This window comes from Myotis lucifugus, unplaced genomic scaffold (assembly GCF_000147115.1).
Source record: "Myotis lucifugus unplaced genomic scaffold, Myoluc2.0 scaffold_355, whole genome shotgun sequence".
NCBI lineage: Eukaryota > Metazoa > Chordata > Mammalia > Chiroptera > Vespertilionidae > Myotis > Myotis lucifugus.
Genome location: NW_005871403.1, coordinates 495,453 through 507,396, shown reverse-complemented (window position 1 = coordinate 507,396; position 11,944 = coordinate 495,453). Strand labels below are relative to the sequence as shown.

General features: G+C 50.2%; 1 pseudogene; it reads left to right on the top strand.

Annotated features, from left to right (window-relative positions):
* The first annotated feature begins 11,229 nt into the window (after positions 1-11,229).
* The window catches only part of LOC102440120, a 12,521-nt pseudogene continuing 11,806 nt past the window's right edge, over positions 11,230-11,944 (top strand).

Genomic DNA, 11,944 nt, shown 5'->3' with positions numbered 1-11,944 from the left:
CTGTTCGTGTGTGGGGTTAAGCCTCAGGCTGGCTGATTATAAAGATTACCTCAATCACAGTGTATTTCTCTCCTCCCTTCCTCTCTCTCAAAAATCAATAAAAATTTACAAACAAATCAACCTGCCCTGGAAATCCTCTGATGTGGACCCAGAACCAACACAACCAGTGGTGGGCTTCAGACCACCCCAGAACTTGACCCAACTAATCACACAATTGGCACACCCAAAGGGAGATTTTGGCAGGCACCAGACCCCCCTGGGAACAGCTCTGCCTCAGTGGCCAATCACAGTCTGAAGCCACCACTGGTGTGGGTTCTGGGTCCACTTGGGAGGATTTCAGTGCAGGTTGGTACCAGACGCTGCCTGTAACTTGCCTTGGGCTACCTGTCTGGAGCTACCACACGATTTGCTGTTTGTGGCTGCCTCTACTGGGCCTGGGTGTGCAGGGGAGGGGCCAAGCTGTGTACAAAGGTCAGCTTTCTCCAGCTCTGAGTTGGGGGCAGGCCCCAAGGTCTGGCTCCACCTGTCAGTTGCTCCACCACCCATGAGGTTGCCTGTCTTCCTGGAGAGTCTTCCAAAGAAAGACTAGAGTGGGCCCAGGCTGACTGCAACCTGCAGCCTCTCCCACAAGGCATGAGCTCAACGGGGCAGCGCACCTGGGGGTTAGGAGGCTGAGGCTAGTGGGTCTCCTGCTTGGGGAAGCCCGGTCAGGCATTCAGTGGCGGGGTTGGGGGGAGGGGAATGGCCCCTATGTTCTGCCCATCTACCACCCTAGCTTCCCCAGAAGGAGCTCACTGCGGCTCAGCTTGGGTGCAGCCAGCTGGCCCTTCTGCAGGAGCAAGGTCAGCAGGGCGGGGCCGCCGGGAGTCAGAAGGCCAGGGCAAGGGGAAGCACTCTGAAGGTCCCGGCTCTGAGCAGCACTCCAGTCCCCCTGAGGGACTGTGCTTAGCAAGGCAGGGCCCTGTGAATGGGAAGGACAAGCCAACTGAGTCTCCAGTTGGGGGGAATCACTGGCTGTGTATGTGAGAGGGAAGAATGGGCCCCCCCCCTTCCAAAGCTACACAGCTCAGTGTCTGTCTGAGTCTCTGCCAAGAGCTTCTCCAAAAAAAAAAAAGAAGGCACTAAAGGTCCCTGTTGGGTGTGGCCAGCAGCAGTCTCTCCAAGACTGGAGCTCAGCAGGGTGGTGCCACCAGCCGTTGGAGGACTGGGCTAGCGCACTCCCCAGGCGGGTGCTGTAAGAACAGGTGTGTGCAACCCTGGGAAGATAGCGTGCTATGGGTTATGGACTCAGAACAGAGACCCAGTGGCTGACCCTCCAAATCTGAGTCACCTTCCCTCTTCTGGAGCCCTGGTGAGTGTCCAAGAGCACGATCCTGTGCATTGGCCCTTTAAGAGAGTACCTTGGTTGCTATCAGACTCCTCTTCCTGGCTCTGGTGCTCTGGGTTAGGGAACCTGAGGGGTTGAGATCTCACGCTCCTCAGGGGGACTTTTGCAGCTGAGAGATCCCTCCAGATTCTCAACCGCACACGTGGGTACAGGGGCCAACCCTTTCTGTGTCTCCACCCTTGTTCCCAGTGTCTATGTGGCTTCTGTAAATCCTTGGTTAGACTTCTGTTCAGCTGTCCTTCAGTTGGTTATTCAGATCGATTGCTCTATAATTTAGCTGTAAATCCACTTTGGCACCGGGAGGAGGTGAGTGTAGCTTCTACCTACTCCATCGCCATCTTGGAATCCTTCTTTCTTGGTTAGCATTACTTAGGTCGTCATGAGTAAAAATGACGCAATACGTTTCCAAGCAGAATCTCAGCCTTCCAAACCTTTTCAATGAGTTCAGTATAACTTAACTCACCTGCACTATGAAAACCTCAGTGAAATTTTTCTAGATTATGAAATATAATCCATAAAAAAAATTGGTGTGGGCATCTAACCAGGTTGGCCAAGAACCCCTTCCCCCTCCCACACATCCATCTGTGTTACTATTTAAACCATTCCTTAAACTGTATCGTTAACATTATACGTATCAGAAAAATGAAGTAGGACAGAAAATGGAAGATGAGAAAGCCACGGCTTTCCTTTAGTGTTCCACGTGATCTCAGGACACTTGGCCATCTTTGAGAAGTCTTAGACACATCCGGCAGAATCAAGTCAGAGTCTGGGATCTTCTTGGGTCTATAGGACTTCACTGGGCTCTTCCACTTGCCAGAAACAGACCCAGACAGGCTGTCGCAGGCATGGAGATGCTCATGGCAGAGGAAAAGGAGCCCAACTCCTTCTGGGGAGGCACTTCAAACTCACATTTAATTCCCACAAAGTCAACCAGTTATGTTTGCGGGGGAAAAAATTTAAGATAAATAATGCTATATAATAAAAGCGTAGTATGCAAATTGTCCCCTCAACTGGGAGATGTCCGGAAGTTCAACCAGGAGGCGGGGCTGGCTGGGGGGAAGGGCCTCTAGTAATAATAATAAAGTGCTCTGGCCAGGGTGGCTCAGTTGGTTAGGCATTATTATCCCCATGCACTGGGGTTACTGGTTTGATTCCCAGTCAGGGCACGTGCCTGGGTTGCAGGCTCAATCCCCAGTAGGGGGCGTGCAGGAGGCAGCTGATCGAAGTTTTACTTTCACATCGACGTTTCCTCCCTCCCTCTCTCTCAAAAATCAATAAACATTTAAAAACAAACAAAGAAAGGTATGACTATTTCCACCTTCCACTCTAGCCAGTGACCTTGTGCCCTAGAGCAAGCACAGGGTGGGGGTGGACGTGTGATGTTCCGTCCAACTGCCTTGGTTGCTATGGATCAATCATCGAGTGAGTGTTAAGGCTCGTTTGTTTGGGGTACAGTATGGTTCCTAACTGCAAGCCAACTACTTCGTCTGGTGCTCAACCCATCCCTACAGGAAAACTTGATCGTGTTGACCTCATTTGAGAGAGACTTTGTAGACATTCAAGGTGGCATCTTTTTAAGGAATTCAAGGGTAATGTTGACAGTGATTTTCAATCCACACTGACTTAAGAGTGTAACTCCTTAAAGAAATGCAACTCTCAAAGCTCAGTTCTGTGGAGGCCCAAGGAAGCATGTCTTGGTCCCCCTCCCAAGGCTGGGGTCAGGACCCTCCCTCTAGTGCTGTGGTCCTAAACGCCTGCTACGTCACTGTTCTCGTCTCCTGCTGCCACTGCAACAAAAGACCACAAACTTAGTGGCTTCAAGCAACACAAATGTATTATCTTACAGTTCTGGGGGCAGAAGGCAGACACTCATCTCACTGAGCTGGACCCAGGGTGTTCATTCACGGGGCTGCAGTCCTTTTTGGAGGCTCCCGGGCGAGTCCGTTTCACTGACTTTGTCACCTTCTGGAGGTCATCACCCTTTCCTTGGCTCGTGGCCCCCTTCCTTCATCTTCAAACCAGCACCGGTGCATCTCCCGGCCCAGGCCTCCGCGGTCACACCTCCCTCGGGCTCTCTGCAGCCAGGAAGAGCTCTCTGATTATAGGGCCCTGGGGTTAAATTGGGCCGATCTGGTAATGAGGCTCTTCTCCCGTCTCAAACCCACATCCTTAATCCCAGCTTCAGGGTCCCCTTTGCTACGTAAGGTAACCTACTCAGAGGTTCCGGGGACTAGGGGGTGGGCGTCCTTGGAGGCCTTTGTTCTACCCACAACAGTCATCTTTTCTAGGTCCTCCCACTAACAAGCAACAGATCTTTGTGTATTTCCTGGCTGTGATTACCAAGCTAAAGAAGCCGACGGGCCTGCTGTGGCCTCCCCATCCTGCCTGTTTGGATATTGTTTTTCACACCAGATCCTCTCACAGGTAACTAATCAGCCAGTGGTTACTGGTCCTTGGTCACGTTCCTATTCCTGACCAGTCAGCAAGATGGGGTGTCATGTGGTACCAAAATACAGCCACCCACTCAGGAATAAGCCAAAGCCACTCTCGCAAACTAGAGCTGTCTCCCTCCAAAGGCCGTCGTGGCAGAGGCAGGCCCTGTGCTGGCATGGTCCATGGGAGGGAGCCAGGCTTCTCCTAGACAAGCCCCATTTCGTGGGCGATAGAGCCTGGCGTTACTGTAGCTGGAAACCCCAACCCAGGGGCTGAGCAGGTTTCTGATTCAAAGGGCTTAGAACACCATGGGCTGAGGTAAACACTGCACCGTTTTACAGACAAGGAAACCGAAACACTCAGGAAAGGCTCAGTAACTTCATTTCTCGATTAGAGTTGGTGGACAATGTCACATTAGTTTCAGGTGCACATCCCAGTGGTTAGATATTTATGTAACTACTAGAGGCCCGGTGCACGAAATTCGTGCACTGGGGATGGGTGGGGAGTCCCTTAGCCCAGCATGTGCCCTCTTGCAGTCCAGGACCCCTCCCTTGTTACTGCCCACCTGCTTGCTGCTTCCTACCGCTTGGCTTGCTGCTCCTTAGTGCTGCCACGAAGGCCTTGGGTCTGCTGGGTGCCGGGACTGCGGGTTTGTGTCTCTCATACCCCCAGGAGCCCCAGCACCAAGGTGGCGGGCCTTGGGGCTGCTGGGTACAGGCCCCCCGTTGCGTGTTTGTGTCTTCTATCAGGCCCCCAGCAGCCCCAGCAGCCCCAGCACCACCTAAATAACTTAAGGGAAACTTTATTTAGTCTTCTTTTAAAAGCAATCTAGTTTAAAAATGAGTTGCAGTTAAGACAGAACAAAGAACATGGTACCTAAGAGTGAGATAGACTGACAGAGGAAAGGCTGGGCACTGGTCAGGGGCTTACATGCCAACTGTTCTACACCTGGGAAATGATGTAAAATCGGTTTATTTAGTTTTCTGCATAATGGTCTTCTCCAGCACTGAGGTCAGAGGAGCCGCCTTCCCGCCCGTAGGCTGCTTCTCAGAGTCGAAAATTTCGCCATAGGCCTCTGCCTAGGACAGGACCTCTGCACCCCCAGGGTGCATAAACACACAGGGCTTCCATCAGGCTCTGCTGATCCCAGGCCAGGAGGCCTCTCGGCTCTGCTGATCCCGGGGCCGGGAGGCCTCTCGGCTCCTCTGATCCCGGGCCGGGAGGCCTCTCGGCTCCGCTGATCCCGGGGCCGGGAGGCCTCACGGGTCCACTGATCCCCAGGCCGGGAGGCCTCTAGGCTCCGCTGATCCCGGGGCCGGGAGGCCTCTCGGCTCCGCTGATCCCGGGGCCGGGAGGGGCCAGGAGGCCTCTCGGCTCCACTGATCCCGGGGGCGGGAGGCCTCTCGGCTCCGCTGATCCCGGGGCCGGGAGGCATATTACCCTTTTACTATATAGGATAGAGGCCTGGTGCACGGGTGGGGGCCGGCTGGTTTGCCCTGAAGGGTGTTCTGGATCAGGGTGGGGGTCCCCAATGGGGTTCCTGACCAGGCTGGCTGAGGGGCTGAGGGCTGTTTTCCCGCTGGCAGTTGACTAAAAGCTCCCAACCGCTCCTTGTTTTCTTTTTTTTTTTTTATTCTGGGCCAGCTTTAGCTCTGAGGCCTCGCTGCTGAAAACATGGATACAATGTTGCGGTCCAGGGCTGACTGCCAGCCAGTTTTGTTTAGCTTCTTATTTGCAACATAGTAATAGTTGCTTAGAGTTGCAGTTGAGAGGCCTGGGAACGTTGGAGTCTGCAGTTCCTGGAGGAAGCAAGCCTCCCTGCTCGCTTCAGTGCATGGCTGCCGGCCGCCATCTTGGCTGACAGTTAATTTGCATAAGGATATGCTGATTAGCCAATGGGAAGGGTAGCGGTCGTACGCCAATTACCATGTTTCTCTTTTATTAGTGTAGATGACATGACCACCCTGATAAATCTAGGCCTCCCCTGACATCATACATAGTTATTAGAATATTGTTGACTGTGTCCCCTATGCTGTGCCTTGCGTCCCCATGACTGTTCTGTAACTACCAATTTGTACTTCTTAATCCCTTCACTTTTCCACCCATCCCCCAACCCTGTTCCCCTCTGGCAACTGTCAAAATGTTCTCTGTATCTATGAGTCTGTTTCTGTCGTGCTTGTTCACCTAATTTGTTTTTTAGATTCCACATGGAAGTGAAATCATATGGCCTTTGTCTTTCTCTGACTTATCTCAGGAAGCACACTACCCTGTAGGTCCCTCCGTGTTGATGCAGACAGATGGCAAGATTTCCTTGTGGCTGAGTCATGTTCCACTGTACATATGCACCACTTCTTCTCTACCCATTCATCGACTGCTGGACACCACGTATCTTCCATGTCTTGGCTACTGTAAATAATGCTGCAATGGGCATATGGACGCATGTCTTTTTGAGTTCGTGTTTGGCTTTCTTTGGATAAACACCCAGAAGTGGAATTGCTGGGTCCTTCTTTGTCTCTTGTTATAACCTTTGTTTTAAAGTCTATTTTGTCTGGTGACCCAGCTTTTTTGCTTGAAAAAATATATTTTCATCCCTTTATTCTTAGACTGCGTGTGTCTTTCAATCGGAGATGTGTATCCTGTAGGCAGCATATGTAAGGGTCTTGTTTCCTTATCCATTCAGTAACCCTGTGGCTCCTGTTTGGAGCATCTACTCCATTTGCATTTAAGTTGTTGATAGATATCTAGTTATGGCCATTTTATTATTCATATTTTTTCTTTTTCTTCTTTTTTATTTTGAGTGGAACCTGCCTACAACAATCTTATATTCCTTCCTTTAAGGCTACAGAAACTCTGCACATAGACAAGACGACCAATTATCATAATAAAAATATTCCATCCACAGAGCCAAGGTCTCCATCAGATTCCACGGTGCAGGTGTGGTATGTTCGCTCTTTTCCGCAGCTGCATTTTCTTGTGAGTCTGCGGGGTTATCAATTCTTTCTGCTGCACAGGCATCTCTTGGCAGGTGGTTACACATCTGAATGCATCTGTAGCATTAAACTCAATTTCAGAGTCAGAACCATGCTGGATTCTTTTTTTATTTTATTTTTTAAAATATTCTTACTGATTTTAGAAAGAGAGGAAGCGGGGCGGGGCGGGGGGAGAGAAACATCAATGATGAGAGCAAAACATAGATAGCCTCGTTCTGCACACCCCCTACTGGGGATGGAGCCTGCAACCCAGGCATGTGTCCTGACCAGGAAGTGAATCAGCAACTTCTTGGTGCATGAGATCATGCTCAATCCATTGAGCCACACCTGCCGGGCATGCTGGATTCTTAAACAACGTTATCTCCAAACATCATTTTGGGGAGAGATGGCTTATGCAATTCATCAGCTCACTTTTCCACGTCTACTGACCACATGGTGTGAGTCTTGGCCATTGTCAGCTTCCAGAATACAAAAGAGAAGTCCTGGTGGCTGCTATGGAAGCCATGGGCCATCATGACCGAGGCGGGGCCAACAGTATTTTTTTCTTAAAAAGTCCCTTTAACATTTCTTGTAATATGGGTTGGTAGTGGTTGGTAGTGATGACCTCCTTCAGCTTTTTCTTGCTAATCTATCCTTCAATTCACTTTTGATCACTTTGAATATTTCTTGCCAATCCCTTCTGGCCTGCAAAGTTTCTGTTGAGAAATCAGCTGACAGTCTTATGGGTGCTCCCTTGTGGGTAACTAACTGCTTTTCTCTTGCTGCTTTTAAGATTCTCTCCTTGTCTTTAACCTTTAGCATTTTAATTTTAATGTGTCTTGGTGTGGGCCTCTTTGGGTTCCTCTTGTTTTGGACTCTCTGTCCTTCTTAGACTTGTATGTCTATTTCCTTCACCAGATGAGAGAAGTTTTCCATCATTATTTCTTCAAATAGATTTTCCATTCCTAGTTCTCTGCCTTCTCCTTCTGATAACTCCTCTGATGCAAATGTTGGTACATTTGAAGTTGTCCCAGAGGCCCCTTAAACTATCATCCTTTCTTTCTTTTTTTTTCCCTGTACTGATTGGGTGTTTTCTGCTACTTGATGCTGCGCAGAGAGGGAAGTAGCCACACTAGAGCCCACGCTCAGCTGGTGAGCTGCAGAGCTGGGCCTTAACCCGGCCTGCGGGATCGCAGCTGCCCTCCGGCAGTGTCCACGGGGCAGGGCAGGCACAGGTCTGCCTGTGGATGCTTAGGAAGGAAAGGGCACGGCAGTTTTCCTCAGACACGCTGGTTCTACCCAGTGGCCGCGTATTTTAAGGGTATCAGATCCAGGTCACACATGAGAGGAGTTGGGAGAACTTCAGAAACAGGGTGAAGATGGCGCTCAGGCCCAGGGAAGGTAGGTGGTTGAAGCACTAGACTCCGGGGAAGTCACCTGGTGAGGGGACATGGAAGTCAAAACTGGACATGACTTCCCTCCTCTTCTCTTCCCTGTCTGTGTGGCCCCAGGATTGTGCAGAATTCTGCTCATTCGGCCGGGCTTTGGCGCAGTGTATGCCTGCAGCCCCGCTGCCCTTCCTTCAATGTGTGTGTCCGGGGGGGGGGGGGGGGGGGGTCGGTAAAGAGGCTGAGATCAGCACCCTGGCTAATCCCCTTCCATGGTGGGAAAGTACAATCATCTTCTCTGGGAAGCTTGTTCTGTTCCACCAGTGCTCACGCCTGCACGCCCACGTCACCTGCTCTCCAGGTTGCCATAGTCTTATTTGCAATGAGACCTTGTTTCTGTAGCTCATTTCAGGGGCTCAGGTGGCAGATGTCATTTTTCACCTGTGTGGTTTGCAAAACATCATCTGAGGAGGCTGAGCTGAAAGAGTCATTGGGAAAGTTTAGAATCCGTTCGGCTCTTCCCCACACGTTGGAGCCATTTGTTCTACATGCAGCTGTGACTGCACTGCTCCCGGAGGAGGCGGGGACATTACCTCAGACACGTGCCCAGGATGGTCACTACCGAGAACGCGGAGCTACGGTGGCTGGGTCCCCACAGCGACCCCTCTCCATCTCTACCAGAGCCTCGGTGTAGCAGTAACATGCACTTGAGGATGAGTCACGGCTGGTCTAAGCCAATTAGGTAATCCCATTCCCGTGGGCAGTGACTGGTCTAAGGGATGGGCATGAGACTACTTCTGGCCAACAGGAGGTAAGGGGAGTCACGGTGAGCTTTGACCTCCTCCTCCCTTCCTGCTCTGACACTGCCATGTGAAAACACGTGTCTAGAGCTCTGGCAGCCATCTCGCAACAGTGAAATGACACATCTGGGTGAAGACGACACCCTGAGGGGGCAGGGCAAAGACGGAGGGAAGAGCTTGTGTCCCTGATCCCAACCCCAGGAACAGCTCAGCCTGCACATCTTGTTCAGGACACTATACCCAACCCTACGGGGTAAAACACTGTTGCACATGTTTTCTTGGACTTGCAGCAAAGCATCCTACAGAATTCAGAGCTGCACACGTGTTTAGGTGAAGGAAATCTTCGTTCCTGGTCCATCCATCAGACCAGACCCATCGCCTGGAGGCCAGGGTGGGGCTGGGACCATCGAGTCACCTCTTTGAACCTGTTTCCTCAACCATGAGATGGGAATGGGATCCGGTGATCTCAAAGGTCTCCCCGCAGCCCCAGCGAAGCAGATGTCCAGATGGAAATGCCAACTCTGCGTCAGCCTCAGGAAGCAAGACAGGACCAGCGGCCGCACCTGCTGCAGCTCCCGGCGTGGGCAGGCCGGGCGGGGCCTCAGCTGCGCTCTGTTGTTCCTGGCATCGGCGGTGACAGTGTGGGTTCTGGGAAAAAGGAAAAATTAGGAAAGGAGAACTGCCACCCCCTTGAGAATAAAGGCTGCCCTGGGGGCGGCGGATGAAGTCTAGTGGTGCCGCCACAGCCGGATCCTGACGTCTGTTGTTTGTGTTTTGTTTTTACATTTTGCAAAAATGACATGTGCTCAGAGTACAAATGCAAACTCACAGGAATGTTTAAGGTAGTAAAAGTGCCGCTCCCCACCCTTCCTAATCCCACCCTCCCACAGTCCAGCTTTGGATATTGTTCCAGACATTTCTTCTGTGCTTATACACACGTAATGCCATATATTAGGAAATAAGATGCTAGTGATGACAGCCTATTAAAGCATGATACAGGTATGCAGCCTGGAATTAATGAAGTGGAGCACATGGATTTATACATATAAAGAGTTTTTAAAATTTGTTTTAGAGAGAGGAAGGGAGAGAGAGAGAGAGAGAGAGAGAGAGAGAGAGAGAGAGAGAAACATCTATGTGAGAGAGAAACATACATCTGCTGCCTCCAGCATATACCTCGACTGGGGACTGAATCCACATCTCAGGTACATGCCCTGACCAGGAATCAAACCCACCACCTTTGTGGTGTATAGGACGACATTCCAACCATCAAAGTCCCGGCCAGGGCTACATATACAGATGTTTAAAAAACAAAAGTAGACTTACTCTACCTACACTGTAAAGAGACCTGTTTTTAACAACCATCTTGTGGACATCTCTCTAAGAACACATTTTCCCAGTCTAGTATTCCATACTATTGGACGCACACGATTTATTTTTTAAATATATTTGTATTTTTCAGAGAGGAAGGGAGAGGGAGAGATAGAAACATCAATGATGAGAGAGAATCATGGATCGGCTGCCTCCTGCACGCCCCCTACTGGGGATCGAGGCCACAACTCAGGCATGTGCCCTGACAGGAAATCAAACCGCTACCTCCTGGTTTACGGGTCATTGCTCAACTCAGAGCCACACCAGCCAAGTACACAACTTATTTTTTTTTTACCACTCTTCTATTTATGGAAGTTATTGCCATTATTTTTTGTTGTTGCCCTTGTCCATAGCTCTTCCTGAATATCCACAAGTGCTTCTGTAGGGTAAATTTCCAGAAGTGGGAATGTGTAGCAAAGGTTTATATGTTTCACGTTTTAATGTGAACATTTAGCATCAAATCACTCTCCAGAAAGATACTACTTATGATATGGTTGTAATGAGCTAGTTATTAATAATAGGAAAGAAGCCAAGCAAAGGAAGGGCCAGACAGTACAGGCATGTCATTTGAGCAGCTTCACCAGGAAGCTGCAATTTCTCACTACCCAGGGAGGGAGGGACCCAGCAAAGGGAAGACAGACACATGCCCAGTAAAGTAGGGTGACTAGGGGAGGTACTTGTATGTCAGTCATACCTGGGGACAGAGATGGTTGTCCAGAATGGGCGTGGCTACTGCAAGTGTGTGACCATTTGGGACCTAATCCCCTAAACAAACAAGTTCACTCTCTTGCTGCTCCTTGCTCTTGGGCTCTTGATGCCACAGGCACACTCTCTTGGTCTTGCATTCGCCTGCCTGGCCCAGGGCCACGCGGGCCCCTCGCCCAATGGACTGGAGGACGGCAGCGGCCTGGTGCGAGCTGGACTATGCGAGTGTGGACCGGAAGCTCTGGACGCTGGCTCTGACTGCAGCTCTCCTGAAACCCAGCCACCCCTCTTGTGTGACTGGACTGACTGAGGGGAACCCAGGGGTGTCGTTCCGTGGAAATAAAGCTTTCTACGACATCGCATCCTCCCGTGGGAGTCTCGGAAAATTCCCTTCCTCCAGATACCGCAAGAATTCCACCCCCAGCAGCAACGGCGGGGGGAGGCAGGGAGGGGTTGAGTCCCTCTCCTCTCCTGCAAGACTTACTTATCCATCCCCAGCAGTGCACGAGAGCATCCCACTTCTGCATAATTTTGCCGAAAGAGGACATTACCAATACTTTTTTATGCCTTTCAATCTGTTAAGTGAATGAATATATATCAGCATTGCTTTAATTTAGATTACTTTCTAGAGAAATCAAGCTTCTCTTCGATTTTACTTTTTTTCCCCTCAAAGAATTGTCTGGGAATCCATTTTTTTTACTGGGCTGTTTGTCTTATCCATTTTTAGAAGCTCTTTGTATACCAGTTATTCTTAGCAAAAATTATGTATTGCCTACTATGGATTAAAAAAATTTTTCCCAGGCTGGTTTTAATCTCTTAAATCTGGTTATGGGGCTTTTGGCATAAAGCAGTTTTTCATTTTATGGGGGTAAGCATGGTGGGCTCTCCCATTTG